General features: G+C 51.7%; 1 protein-coding gene across 1 annotated transcript in view; it reads left to right on the forward strand.

Annotated features, from left to right (window-relative positions):
- The window catches only part of USP40 (ubiquitin specific peptidase 40), a 667,009-nt gene that overhangs the window by 528,166 nt on the left and 126,206 nt on the right, over window positions 1–12,637 (forward strand). The window lies entirely within an intron of this gene.

Raw genomic sequence — 12,637 nt, forward strand, 5'->3', positions numbered from 1 at the left:
ACCCTGTTGCGCAAGTGGTTAACATATTACCGACTCACAAAATAGGGTTTGCGAATCGGCATTAGGAAGGGGCGTTTCAAGGGTGTCTCTTCCTAATAGCGAGTCGCAGAAGCATGTATGAATGTTTTACAACTGGAATGCTGTCACAAAACATTCATATTTTACCAACTCTGTGAAGGAGATGGTAACCCATTTGCAAACAGGAAGGGGTCCCCACGGGACTCTTTCCCCTTTGTGAATGTCGGGGCCAACATTTTTGAAGAGCAGACGACTGCCTACTCTTGAAAAATTACTTCATTTTAATTTTTGAAATGCATCCCGTTTTAAAGGAAAACAGGTACATTTAAAAAAAAATTGCTTTATTTAAAAAGCAATCACACAGACATCCCGGTGATTACAGGCCATTCCCAATGGGTCGCAAATTGCAACCTGCTAAATGAATATTGAGGAGGTAGACACTGTTGTACATCTCATTTTGTGAATTCCTAATTGCGAGTCGCATTTAGGAACTCTCAAAATGTTTCCGTCATACATGTGGCCCCAGATCTCTGCATGGAAAGGGAAACTGTGCAACCTTACCCTGTTTGACCGTGTTAGCTTTCCTCATTAACTATTTATATGGTCAAACAATCGAGCACCTCGAAGGCATTCGAGTCTACTGAGGGATAACCACTCTGGCTGGCCTGGGGAGAAAGTAAAACATTTGCAGAAAAGCACACCTTACCTGGAAGTGAGAAATGTTGTCCCCAAAAAATCATTAAAAAGTTCTAGGTTTGAAAACTGTGTTGTAAACATGAAAAGCGTCACCAGCAAAACAATGTTTTGAGGCAAAAGTTAGTCTTGGTTACATGCTTTGCACACTCCTGCCATCTACTGTGGGGCCTGAATGTTGCAAGTTGTTAAAGTAAGTTTCGGGTTCGTGTTGACTTGTGATTCATCCCCAACCCACAATGCCTCGGGTGAGACACCATTTCACATTGTTGTGTCCCCCCCCCCCCCCCCCCCCTCCCATCGTGTTCAGTTGTGCTTTGGAGCTCCTGGACCGTTGAACTACAAAAAAACAGTCTTTCAACTCTAGACTGGGATTTCATACAGCAATTACTTGACCTCGACATGAGGGCTTTTTCTCGACGCCAAATACCATAAGAATGACTCGGGAGTTCTGGAGAACACGCTGTACCGGTTTTGCCCAAGTGCACAGTTGGTTCCCTTGTCGGACAGTAGTCCCAGGCTGTGCAATCTCCGATTTCCCAAACAGCACGAGGATTTGAAGTGTTTGGCCTGCACACATAGCTGCCAAGGGTTACACATTGCAATATGTGACATTTTCATAATTTCGTGTTATTCAACCACTAGTGCCACTTTCTTCCGAGCGCAATGAAGAGAATGAAAACATATAAATATCACAAATAACTATCATTTGAGAAATGAGAAACTCTACTACAACGTAATGCAGACACAGGGTAGAAAGACACAGGGCATTAGCAAACCCCATCTGAAAGAAACACGTTAGTTAGATTCCTCACCTTAGAATATCCCCAGGCGTCAGACTGGATTCGGAAGATTTTTCGTCAGCAATACCCCTTGGGCGTCGCTAGGCGTCGTTTGCGGCTCTGCGTCCGTCGTCTGCGTCGTGCGCCGGAATGACGTCGTCGGAGTACTTAGACGCCGCCCTCGCGCGCTGACGTCAGTTCATGTTCTTCTTTTTTCCGCGCCAGTAAGCGCAGATCCGGGAGAGCTACCCCTTTTAGTCTTTTTTGACTAAGTTTTTTGATCCTTTTTGATCTTGTCTCGACTCCGGTGCCGGTAGGATGCCTGGTTTCAAAGCCTGTACTGACTGCAACCGCTTGATGTCGGTTACGGATCATCACCGCCGGTGCCTTTACTGTTTGGGCCTCGACCATGACGCGGAGTCGTGTTCGGACTGCAAGGCCCTGACCTCGAAGGCTAGACGGGAGCGGTCCCGTAAGCTCCTCGAGCTTCGCCACTCGGCTCCGCGCCCCTCTCGATCCCGGTCCAGGAGGAGGTCCAAGGATCGGTCGCAGAGCCGCAGCCGACGTCATCATCGCTCGTCTGGCTCCAAGTCTTCGGGTAAGTCGAAGCACTTCAAGAAGTCCAAGAGGCGACACCGCTGTTCGGACTCCCCTCGCCGGTCGCGCGACTCCCCTCGCCGGTCGCGCGACTCCCCTCGCCGGTCGCGCGACTCCCCTCGCCGGTCGCGCGACTCCCCTCGCCGGTCGCGCGACTCCCCTCGCCGGTCGCGCGACTCCCCTCGCCGGTCGCGCGACTCCCCTCGCCGGTCGCGCGACTCCCCTCGCCGGTCGCGCGACTCCCCTCGCCGGTCGCGCGACTCCCCTCGCCGGTCGCGGGTCAGGGTGGTTCCACCCCTGCGGCTCCAGCGGAGCCGCAGGCGCCGCGCAAGTCCCCATACCCGCCGGTCCCTGGGACTGACGCGACGCCGGCGGAAGTCAGTGCCTTCCTCTCGGCCATGAGGAGCCTGGCTCCGCCGTCGACGCCCGCTGGCGCGCCTTTGGGCCCCGCGGACCCGACTGGGCAACCTTGCATGCCGGCGGATCCGGCCTCGATGCCGCAGGTTCCCGAGGGACTCGTCCCCGCCGACGCTGGTCGACCTCGTCACGCCTCCTCCGCCGGCGTCGACACCGGTTCCACCTCCGACGCCGGCTCCGCTCGGCGTCGAGCCCCAGTTCAGCCCCGCTCCGGACCCGGCGCCGATGGACGCCGCGTACGGCGCCGTTAGAGACACATTATGTCTATCGTCCGGCTCCAATCCTTCCTCCTGTTTACCAGGAATCGGATGACGGGGGCGAATGGGAGGGGTCCGAGGATCCTATGGCCGTTCAGGCTCAGCTGTCACAGGACTGGGCAGATGAACTGGGGGAGGCCAGTGGTCTGGATACCTCACCAGACACTGGATTCATCTCTCCTCCGACTGTGGCTTCGGAGGAGGGTGCTGCTTTCTCTGTGGTGCTGCGCAAGGCGGCTGCAGCCCTTGGGCTCGAGCTGCCTGCCTTGGCTGTGAGGACTAACGTCCTCACTGAGGTGCTTCAGTCTGCAGCAAGCTCCACTGAGCCTCTGCTGCAGTTCAATGAGGCCCTCATTGACGTTCTGCAGGGCACCTGGTCCAAGCCCTTCACAGTTCCTCCTGTGGACAGGAACGTCGCCAGGCGCCACCGCCCTGCTCTGGGCGACCCCAGTTTTCTGTCCCAACACCCCACCCCCGAGAGCCTGGTTATCCAGGCTTCTACCTCCCAATCCTCCTTCCCGACCGCTCCGCCGGACCGGGATTCCAAGAGACTGGAACAGTTTGGCAAAAAGCTGTTCTCCTCCCTTAGTTTGGGTCTGCGGTCCTTGAACACCGCCTGTCTTTTGGACCGTTATTCCCACTCTCTGTGGGATACGGTGGAGGACGTGCTGCCCCTGTGCCCGGAGGAGGCCCAGACACGACTTACCCAGGCTCTGGCCGATGGGAGGGATGCAGCACGACATGCAATCAGATGTGGGCTTGACACTACGGACTCGCTGGGTGGGGCGATTTCTACCACGGTGGCGCTTAGACGTCACGCCTGGCTGCGGTCCACGTCCTTTTCGGGAGATGTCCAGAGCACTCTCATGGACATGCCCTTTAATGGCACTCGCCTTTTTGGTGAGAAAGCGGACAGTGCGCTGAATCGCTTTAAGGACTCCCGGCTACGGCCAAGTCCTTGGGCCTCTCGGGCCCGCGGTCGCAAACTTCCGCCTTTCGCCCCTTTCGTGGCCAAGGAAGGGGTGCCTCCTCACGTCCGCCTAGCCACCAGCCGCAGAACCAACCTGCGCGCGGTCACGGACGTGGTTTCCGCCGAGGCGGTTCTGGAGGCCGACGCTGTCAGCCCACATCCACCCTGGCAGCATCCGCCTCAAAGCCTTCCTAGTCCGAGCTTTCAGGCCCATTCCACGCCAGTGGGCGGCAGAGTTCGCCATCACCTGCTCCACTGGCGGTCCATCACATCGGACAGGTGGGTGCTGCAAATCGTCCGAAGGGGCTACTCCCTCCCCTGCGAGACGACCCCTCCAGCCATGCCACCGCAGCACCACCGTATCTCGGGGGACGAGGAAGTTTCGTCCCTCTTGGCCAAGGGGGCCGTCGAGCGCGTTCCGAGCCCAGAAGTAGGTCGTGGTTGTTATTCCCACTACTTTCTGGTTCCCAAGAAGGGCAAAGGAACGTCAATACCTTCCTCCGGAAGGAACGGTTCAAAATGTTAACTTTGGCTCAGGTTCTAGCTGCCCTAGACCCTGGAGACTGGATGGTAGCGTTGGACTTGCAGGACGCATATTTCCACATCCCCGTCCTGCCGGCCCACCAGCGTTACCTGCGGTTCACGGTGGGTCAAGAGCACTTTCAGTTTACCGTGCTCCCCTTCGGCCTTACCAGTGCCCCTCGGGTGTTCACGAAAGTGATGGCGGTGGTCGCAGCTCATCTGCGCAGATCAGGGGTTCCAGTCTTCCCCTATCTCGACGACTGGTTGTTGAAGGCGGGCTCGCCCCAGGCAGTCGTCTCCCACCTCCAGACTACGGCGGATCTCCTGCATTTGCTGGGGTTTTCCATCAATGTGCCGAAGTCACACCTGAGTCCCTCTCAGAAGCTCCTCTTTATCGGAGCGGTTCTTGATTCGGCGCAGTTCCGGGTCTATCCGCCGGAACGGCAGGTCCGGGATATTCAGGCCCTGATTCCCATCTTTCGGCCTCTATCTAGTGTTGCGGCTTCTGGGGCTGATGGCCTCCTGCATCCTACTAGTGCATCACGCCAGGCGGCGCATGCGGGTTCTGCAGTGGGACCTGAAGTTTCAGTGGGCCCAGCATCACGGCAACCTGTCCGACAATGTCTTGATCTCGGAGGGCACTGCACAGCAGTTGCAGTGGTGGCTCACGGACCGCGATTGGGTCACGGGCAAGAGCCTCTCCCTTCCCCAACCGGAGCATGTCGTAGTGACGGATGCGTCCCTCCTAGGATGGGGTGGCCATATGGGAGAGGCGGAGATCAGAGGCCTCTGGTCTCCGGTGGAGTCTCGCCTCCACATCAACCTGTTGGAGTTGAGAGCGATCCGACTTGCACTGAAAGCCTTCCTTCCCTCTGTCAGGGGAAGTGTCGTGCAGGTGTTCACGGACAACACCACCGCCATGTGGTATTGCAACAAACAGGGCGGGGTGGGGTCGTGGACCCTTTGTCAGGAGGCTCTGCGCCTCTGGACGTGGCTGGAACACCAGGGCGTCACCCTAGTGGTTCAACATCTGGCGGGCTCTCTGAACGCCAGAGCAGACGAACTCAGCCGCCGGTGCATGATGGATCACGAATGGCGTCTGAACTCCGAAGTGGCGCAAGGTCTCTTTCAGCAGTGGGGAGAGCCTTGGTTAGATCTATTCGCCACCGAAGAGAACGCGCAATGTCCGCAGTTCTGCGCGTAGGATTTTCCAAGGCGGCACTCGCTCGGCGACGCTTTTCGTCACGAGTGGAGTTGCGGTCTGTTGTACGCCTTTCCGCCTATGCCACTTCTGCCCAGAGTGCTGAAGAAGATCAGGCACGACCGGGCCCAAGTCATCTTGGTGGCTCCGGATTGGGCACGAAGGTACTGGTATCCCGAGCTACTCAGTATGTTGACCGATCCTCCGATACGTCTGCCCCTTCGGGAGGATCTTCTGTCGCAGCAGCAGGGGACGGTCCTCCACCCGAACCTGTCCAGCCTCCACCTCCATGCGTGGAGATTGAGCGGCGGCAGTTGATGCCATTTGACTTGCCTCCTGAAGTCTGTGATATCATTCTGGCAGCCAGGCGTCCCTCCACAAAGACGGTATACGCCTGCCGGTGGAACAAATTTGTGGCATGGTGCGCAGCAAAGGCTGTGGATCCCCTTTCCGCCCCTCTTTCTGAGGTCCTCCTCTTTCTTCTTTCTTTGGCCCGGCAGGGCTCTGCCCTGGGCACCTTGAAAGGTTATCTTGCTGCCATCTCTGCCTTCTTGCGGCTTCCTGATCAGCCTTCTCTTTTCAAGTCCCCTGTGGTTACCCGCTTTCTAAAAGACATTACTCACACGTTCCCTCCTGTCCCTTTTGTAATGCCTCAGTGGGACTTGAATCTTGTTCTCACATTTCTGATGTGCGCTCCCTTTGAGCCTCTTCATAATTGTCCTCTTCGTCTGCTGACGCTTAAGACTGCTTTTCTGGTAGCCATCACCTCGGCTAGACGGGTAAGTGAGCTCCAGGCTTTATCATCAAAGCCTCCTTTTCTCTCTGTTCATCCGGACAAGGTTGTCCTTCGGCCTCGTCCATCCTTTCTTCCGAAAGTGGTGACCCCCTTTCATCTTGGGCAATCTGTCACCTTGCCCACCTTCTTTCCGCCTCCGCATCCTTCCAAAGAGGAAGAGAGGCTCCACCGTCTGGACCCAAAAGGTGCGCTCTCCTTTTATCTGCACCGCACAAAGCAGTTCCGGGTGGACGACCAACTTTTCGTTGGATACGTGGGTGCTAAGAAGGGGAAAGCTGTGCACAAACGGACCATCTCTCGGTGGGTCGTTTTGTGCATCAAAATTTGTTTTTCCTTGGCAAAAAAGGACCCTCCTGTTGGGCTGCGCGCCCATTCTACTCGGGCCATGGCGGCTACTACTGCTTTGGGACGGGGTGTCCCTTTGCAGGACATCTGTCAGGCGGCGACGTGGGCTTCGCTACACACGTTTGCCAGGCATTATTGCCTTGACAGCCAAGTCCGGATGGATGGCTTCTTTGGCCGTTCTGTCCTCCAGGACTTTCTGGTGTGATCTTGGTTCGCAGACCCACCACCGGGGATGGTATTGCTTGGGTATCTATTCTAAGGTGAGGAATCTAACTAACGTGTTTCTTTCAGCTGTACAAGTTACTTACCTTCGGTAACGATGTATCTGTAAGAAACATTAGTTAGTTAGATTCCTCACCGACCCACCCATCCTCCCCGTTCTGCGAACTGACATCTAGGGTTGAGGTTGTCCTTTTCAGGCCCCTAGATTTCTTTTTGGCACCAGTGTCGGACTCTTGCATGGCTCTGCGTTCCTGGCGCGGAAAGCTATGTACAAGAACTGACGTCAGCGCGCGAGGGCGGCGTCTAAGTACTCCGACGTCATTCCAGCGCACGACGCCGACGACGTACGCGGATTCGCAGACGACGCCTAGCGACGCGCAAGGGGTATTGCTGACGAAAAATCTTCCGGATCCAGTCTGACGCCTGGGGATATTCTAAGGTGAGGAATCTAACTAACTAATGTTTCTTACAGATACATCGTTACCGAAGGTAAGTAACTCGTTCATTATGGACACACAGTCTCTGAGGCGTACTTTGCATGATTAATTGTGATGTGTTGCACACTATTCTTACGTAATTATACATTTTGCCTGCAAGAAGGAGACCACAGTGGCCTTCCTGAGAAGCCTATCGCTTGCAGCAATTTGTAAGTCTGCTACGTGGTCAACACCACACACTTTCACCAAGCATTACTGTGTGGATGTTCATACCCACAGAAGCACAAGTAGGGCAAACTATCTGTAAAATATTGTTGAAAACATGCTTCCTCCGTTCGGAAGCCACCACTTCAAAAGGAGAGGGCTGCTTTTCAGTCTGTGCAAAGCCTGTTGACTACTAATACAATTGCTACAAATAGAAAATTATACTTCCTGTTTAACTATCTGTAGCTTGCGGTGCTGTAGATTCACATGCGTCCTCAAGCCTCCGCGGGTGAAAGCTGGTGCTTTATATGTTTCACACTTCTCCTGTACATATTTAGAATCCTCCTTCATTCCCCTTTAATTCGCTTTGTGGGAGGAAAAATAAAATCTGAAATGGAGATTTTGTCCGGCTGCCTTGAAGGTTTCATGGAGAGATCCCAAGTCACCTTGAGACTGAAACACATACCTTGAAGAAAAAGAACATACCTTGAAGAAAAATAACTTGCGACATCTGCACCATTACATGAGTGTGCACACCATGTGAATCTACAGCACAACAAGCTACAAATATAATTAGGAAATTATTTTTTACCCTGTCCGTGCAGTAATGAATTATTCATTACATTCTGAAGTATGTTTAAATATGTTTGGTATTTAATTCCTTTTGTGGACACGTGCCCCTGCCTCGATTCAGACAGGATTTAAAGTGCATTGGGATTAAGACCGTATCGGCAACATTCTAACCTTATTTTGTTCCTGAGTAGAGAAGTCAACTGGTGAAATCTAGCCAGTTGATTTTTGCATGTATTTCATTTGCAGCTTTCTTAGTAATTTTAAATCACTTTTAGCTAAAACAAAATCAATTTTACTTTTAATCTGGCTGTCCGTAGTCCTGATGTTAATAATTTTCAGTAGTTTCATTAAAAGAAAGCCGTGCTACGTGAATTTTGTATCTTCTGTAATTGTGCTCATTTTGGAGATAGTTTTAGCATGCGAGTTAATTACTCTTGGAACCTTTGCCATTTCTTGCTTTTGATGCTGCAGAAAGACTTTGTGTCCTAGTCTTCCTCTGATGCATTTGGTTTATGAGCCTGTTTGCATCTGTGATTCTCAGTGATAATTTTTTCAGAATTTCAAAATTGAAACCTATATGAAATGAGAAACATGAGGCAGATGTGTCCCGGCACTGGTCACAATTTGCAGCCAGTGTGGAATTTTGAAAATCGAAATAGGTCGCTATCTGACCTACCTCATTAATAATCATGAGGTACGTCACAAATTGTGACTCGCTCTGATTGGTGACAGTCACAATTTTTTTCCAAATAAAGCAGCCTATGTTTCCTCAGATACAAGGCAGCTCATAAGTAGAGATTAATATTTTTTATTTCCCTGAGGGATGCTAGTGGTAAGTATCTTTTTTTTTTTGTGTGTGATTTTCTTGTAAGTCTTCTTAACTACCACCAGAACTCTCGTTAGACCCCAAAGGTCCCTGCTGTTTCTTAAGGGGTTTGGCTAAAAATATTAAGTGTTTGGTATCAACCTTTACTTATATAGATTTGCACGGCGTTGTCAAGGTAATATTTATACTTTCCTATTTAAGCTTACTTTGACTTTACAGTGCACGTGATTTTTTTTTAGAGTCAACATCTGTGCAGGTATGGTTGGCTTTTTGACAATCCGATAGAGACATCTCGCCGCAGATTCCTTATCTTAGAATCCTCCCCAAGCGCCAGACTGGATCCGGTAATTTTCCAAGCAGTACCTCCGCGTGTAGCCAGAGGCGGCTAGCGATTCCGTAGCAACTTCGTTTCATGGATATGACAGCAACAGAGTCCTTATAAGCCCTCCCCTGATGCACTAACGCCAGTTCCTTCTTTTCCACGCTAACATTCAAATCCGCACTGCAGTTCCTCTGGCAGTTTTTGGCCTAATTGGCGTCTCTCATCAACTGAGCAGTGTTACTTTCCTCAATGTCCTCAGGGTTCAAGCCTTATGAGTCCTGTGGGCAACAAATGTCTGATTAGTATGTGGTGTCTGGGTGAGCACCACAAATCTGAGTTGGACTATTGTCAACAGATCTGGCTGAGCCCAGCAGGTGATGTCTCATGAAGCTCGTGGCAGCACGGATGTCACAGTCTTCGAAGTCTTCTCATCATCCTCGGTCCCCTAAGCGTTCTAGGGACTGACCGCGCGTCCATTCTTGGGCCTTTTCCCACCTGCATCATTCACATTCAACGTCCAGATGTCGCTTACCAATGATCCCCACTTTTCTATAAAAGTGCCACGTCATGAGTCTGCCTGCGTCTCCCCACCTATCCTGAGACTGAGGCATCTTTGAACCAGATGTGATAATATTCTCACCTCTTCTTTCGGCTCTTGAGTCGTCACCTCCCTCTGGAGAGCCTTCAGGCCCCACGGAGGTGCTGAGGATGTGCCTGTGACTACCGGCAGCTTCGCCCTCTGCTTCAGGTTGGCCTCTAGTGTCTGACACCTCAGCGGCACCCGTCGCGGTTTCCTGCTGGCTCCGATGGTGGTGCTGTCGATGCCGATCGATGCTCCTTCTGAAGTCAAGGCGCCGCTTTCTTGGAGTCGGCCAGCTTCCGTTACAGTGCCGATGGAGCCGACCGTCTCAGACTCCCTTCCTCTGGGTTTTTATTCTGAGGACCATGGTTGTGGAAGTACTACGGAAGATGTGGTGTGTCCTTCTCCACTTCAGGACACAATACCGCCCCATATGCCATTTGGCTGGTTACTTGACTTGGCTGACGCCAGTGGCTTAGAATCTTCACTAGCCTCCTGTCCCCTCCCGGTTAGGCTAAAAAGGCCAGTTCCGTGTTAGCGGACATGCTCCATCGAATTTCGATTGCCCTGAATTTACATCTTCCTTTGGTGGATTTGCCAGCAGACCCCTTAATTGGCATACTACACCCTGCCCAGTCTAATGCTGAACCTGTACATACTTATAGTGACTGTCTTTTCGATATCCTCTTGGGTGCTTGGACTAAACCTAAAACAGGACTCCCTGTGGATTGCTCAATTCCTCACAGGCATCTCTCGGCCCCAGAGGATCCCTCCTGTTTACTTAGACATCCCTCTACTAAAAGATTTTTGGTTCAGGCTGGTTTAGACATGCAGAATATTGATTTTCTCTCCCTGTCACTCTGGAAAGGGAGGCCAGGAAATTTTGTCGCTTGTGGTAGACCTATTTTCTCTGCTTCTAGCGCCGATCTGCGCTCTCTGAACTGCTCGCCCTCTTCTCCGACGCCTTGTGGGAATCTGAGGAGAGCCTTTTGCCCTCCCTTCTGGAGGAAGCCCGGAATGCTCTTGCTCTCCTAGTACAAGATGGGCAGCAAGCTGCCACACTTAGCATCTGCTGTGGTATAGATACTACAGATTCCCGTTGGTCGGTCTATAGCCTCTTCCATTGCTTTATGTTGAATTACATGGTTGCGTACTTCCAGGTTTTGAGAGGCTGTGCAAACTGCTTTGATCGACATTTAAAACCAAAGCACAGGTGCACCACTTATGAACATCTTATGTCAGAAAGTAAAGGACACATTTTATACATCCAAATTCATCAAAGAAAGCTCTTAAATTTGTTCTTATTTTTCTTTTTCTCTTTTATTGTTTCACTTTCATTGTGCGTTGATGACACACGGCGTTTAACACACAGAACAGCCGACGCGTTTCGTCCCCTTGCAGGACTTCTTCAGGGCAATTAGAATAGGTGGAGTCAAGCTATCTCCAAGACGTATTATTTTGATTAGAGGAATCCTCTTGGGGAAATGCTTCCCCATCCAATGAGATATGATGGCAAATAATGGCACCGGCAAAGTCACAATAACGGTCACTCAATTGCTAGGGGTGCCTCTGAAGCACCGGCACCCCTGCTCCTTGTTATTTGCATTTTGACCTCGTGGAGTCACAGAGGGCGCACATTACTCCTCTTAATCATTTTAAACTTTCGTATGCCTTATTTTTAACATAACCTAATTGTGTGTTTTTACTGTTTAATTTGCACTGACCTTCGCTGCTCACTCTATGCTGCTACTTCCTCACTGCTAGTCCTGCCTAGACCCCGTTCCGCCGCGGCTTGTGCCGATTGTGCGGCGGGTCGATCGGCAGAATACTCTTCCGGCGACCAGAAGTGCAGGGTGACGCTCTAGTGGGTGAGCTGTCTCCTCACCTTGTATTTAAACCCAGCTAAGGCGCGGACGCGCGCAGCGGCGCCTCTGAAGCACCGGCACCCCTGCTCCTTGTTATTTGCATTTTGACCTCGTGGAGTCACAGAGGGCGCACATTACTCCTCTTAATCATTTTAAACGTTCGTATGCCTTATTTTTAACATAACCTAATTGTGTGTTTTTACTGTTTAATTTGCACTGACCTTCGCTGCTCACTCTATGCTGCTACTTCCTCACTGCTAGTCCTGCCTAGACCCCGTTCCGCCGCGGCTTGTGCGGAGGGTCGATTGGCAGAATACTCTTCCGGCGACCGGAAGTGCAGGGTGACGCTCTAGTGGGTGAGCTGTCTCCTCACCTTGTATTTAAACCCGGCTAAGGCGCGGGCGCGCCAAAGGCAAGCCCGTCTGCGCCTGTCCACGCCTGACCGCCGCCAGCCGCTAAAGCCCCTGGTTTTTGACAGGTAATTTCCACATATTGTGTGGAATTGGTCCCTTATTTTGACACTTCGCGCTCATTACAAAATGACCGTCTTACAATACTCGAAGGAAGATCTATTAGAAATTAATAATCCTACTCTAGGCTGCTCAAACTGTCATATAGTAAGTCCTGGGTTAGTCTCAAGCATCCCTCACATTATTAGGGCTGTAGAGACGATCCCATCAGGTACTGTAGATGGACGAAAATATCAGCAACTCAAGGCCATTTATGTCAACGCTCGCTCCATTCCTAGGCATTCTGTTGAATTATGGGCCCTGATAGATCAAGAGGCCCCCGACATATGCCTAATCACGGAGACGTGGCTTCATGACCACACTTTGCCTGATTTATATATAGCATTTCCCCCTCAATATAGAATAACGAGAGCCGATAGGACTCAGACAAAGGGGGGGGCCTATTAATAGCCATTCGGGATGATCTGGACCTAACTGTTCTAGAATTGGAACCTGGAGGGGGGCTTTGGTGTATCGTCCACCTGGCCCCAAGGGTGACTT

Source organism: Triturus cristatus, chromosome 3_1, assembly GCF_964204655.1.
Source record: "Triturus cristatus chromosome 3_1, aTriCri1.1, whole genome shotgun sequence".
Classification (NCBI taxonomy): Eukaryota; Metazoa; Chordata; class Amphibia; order Caudata; family Salamandridae; genus Triturus; species Triturus cristatus.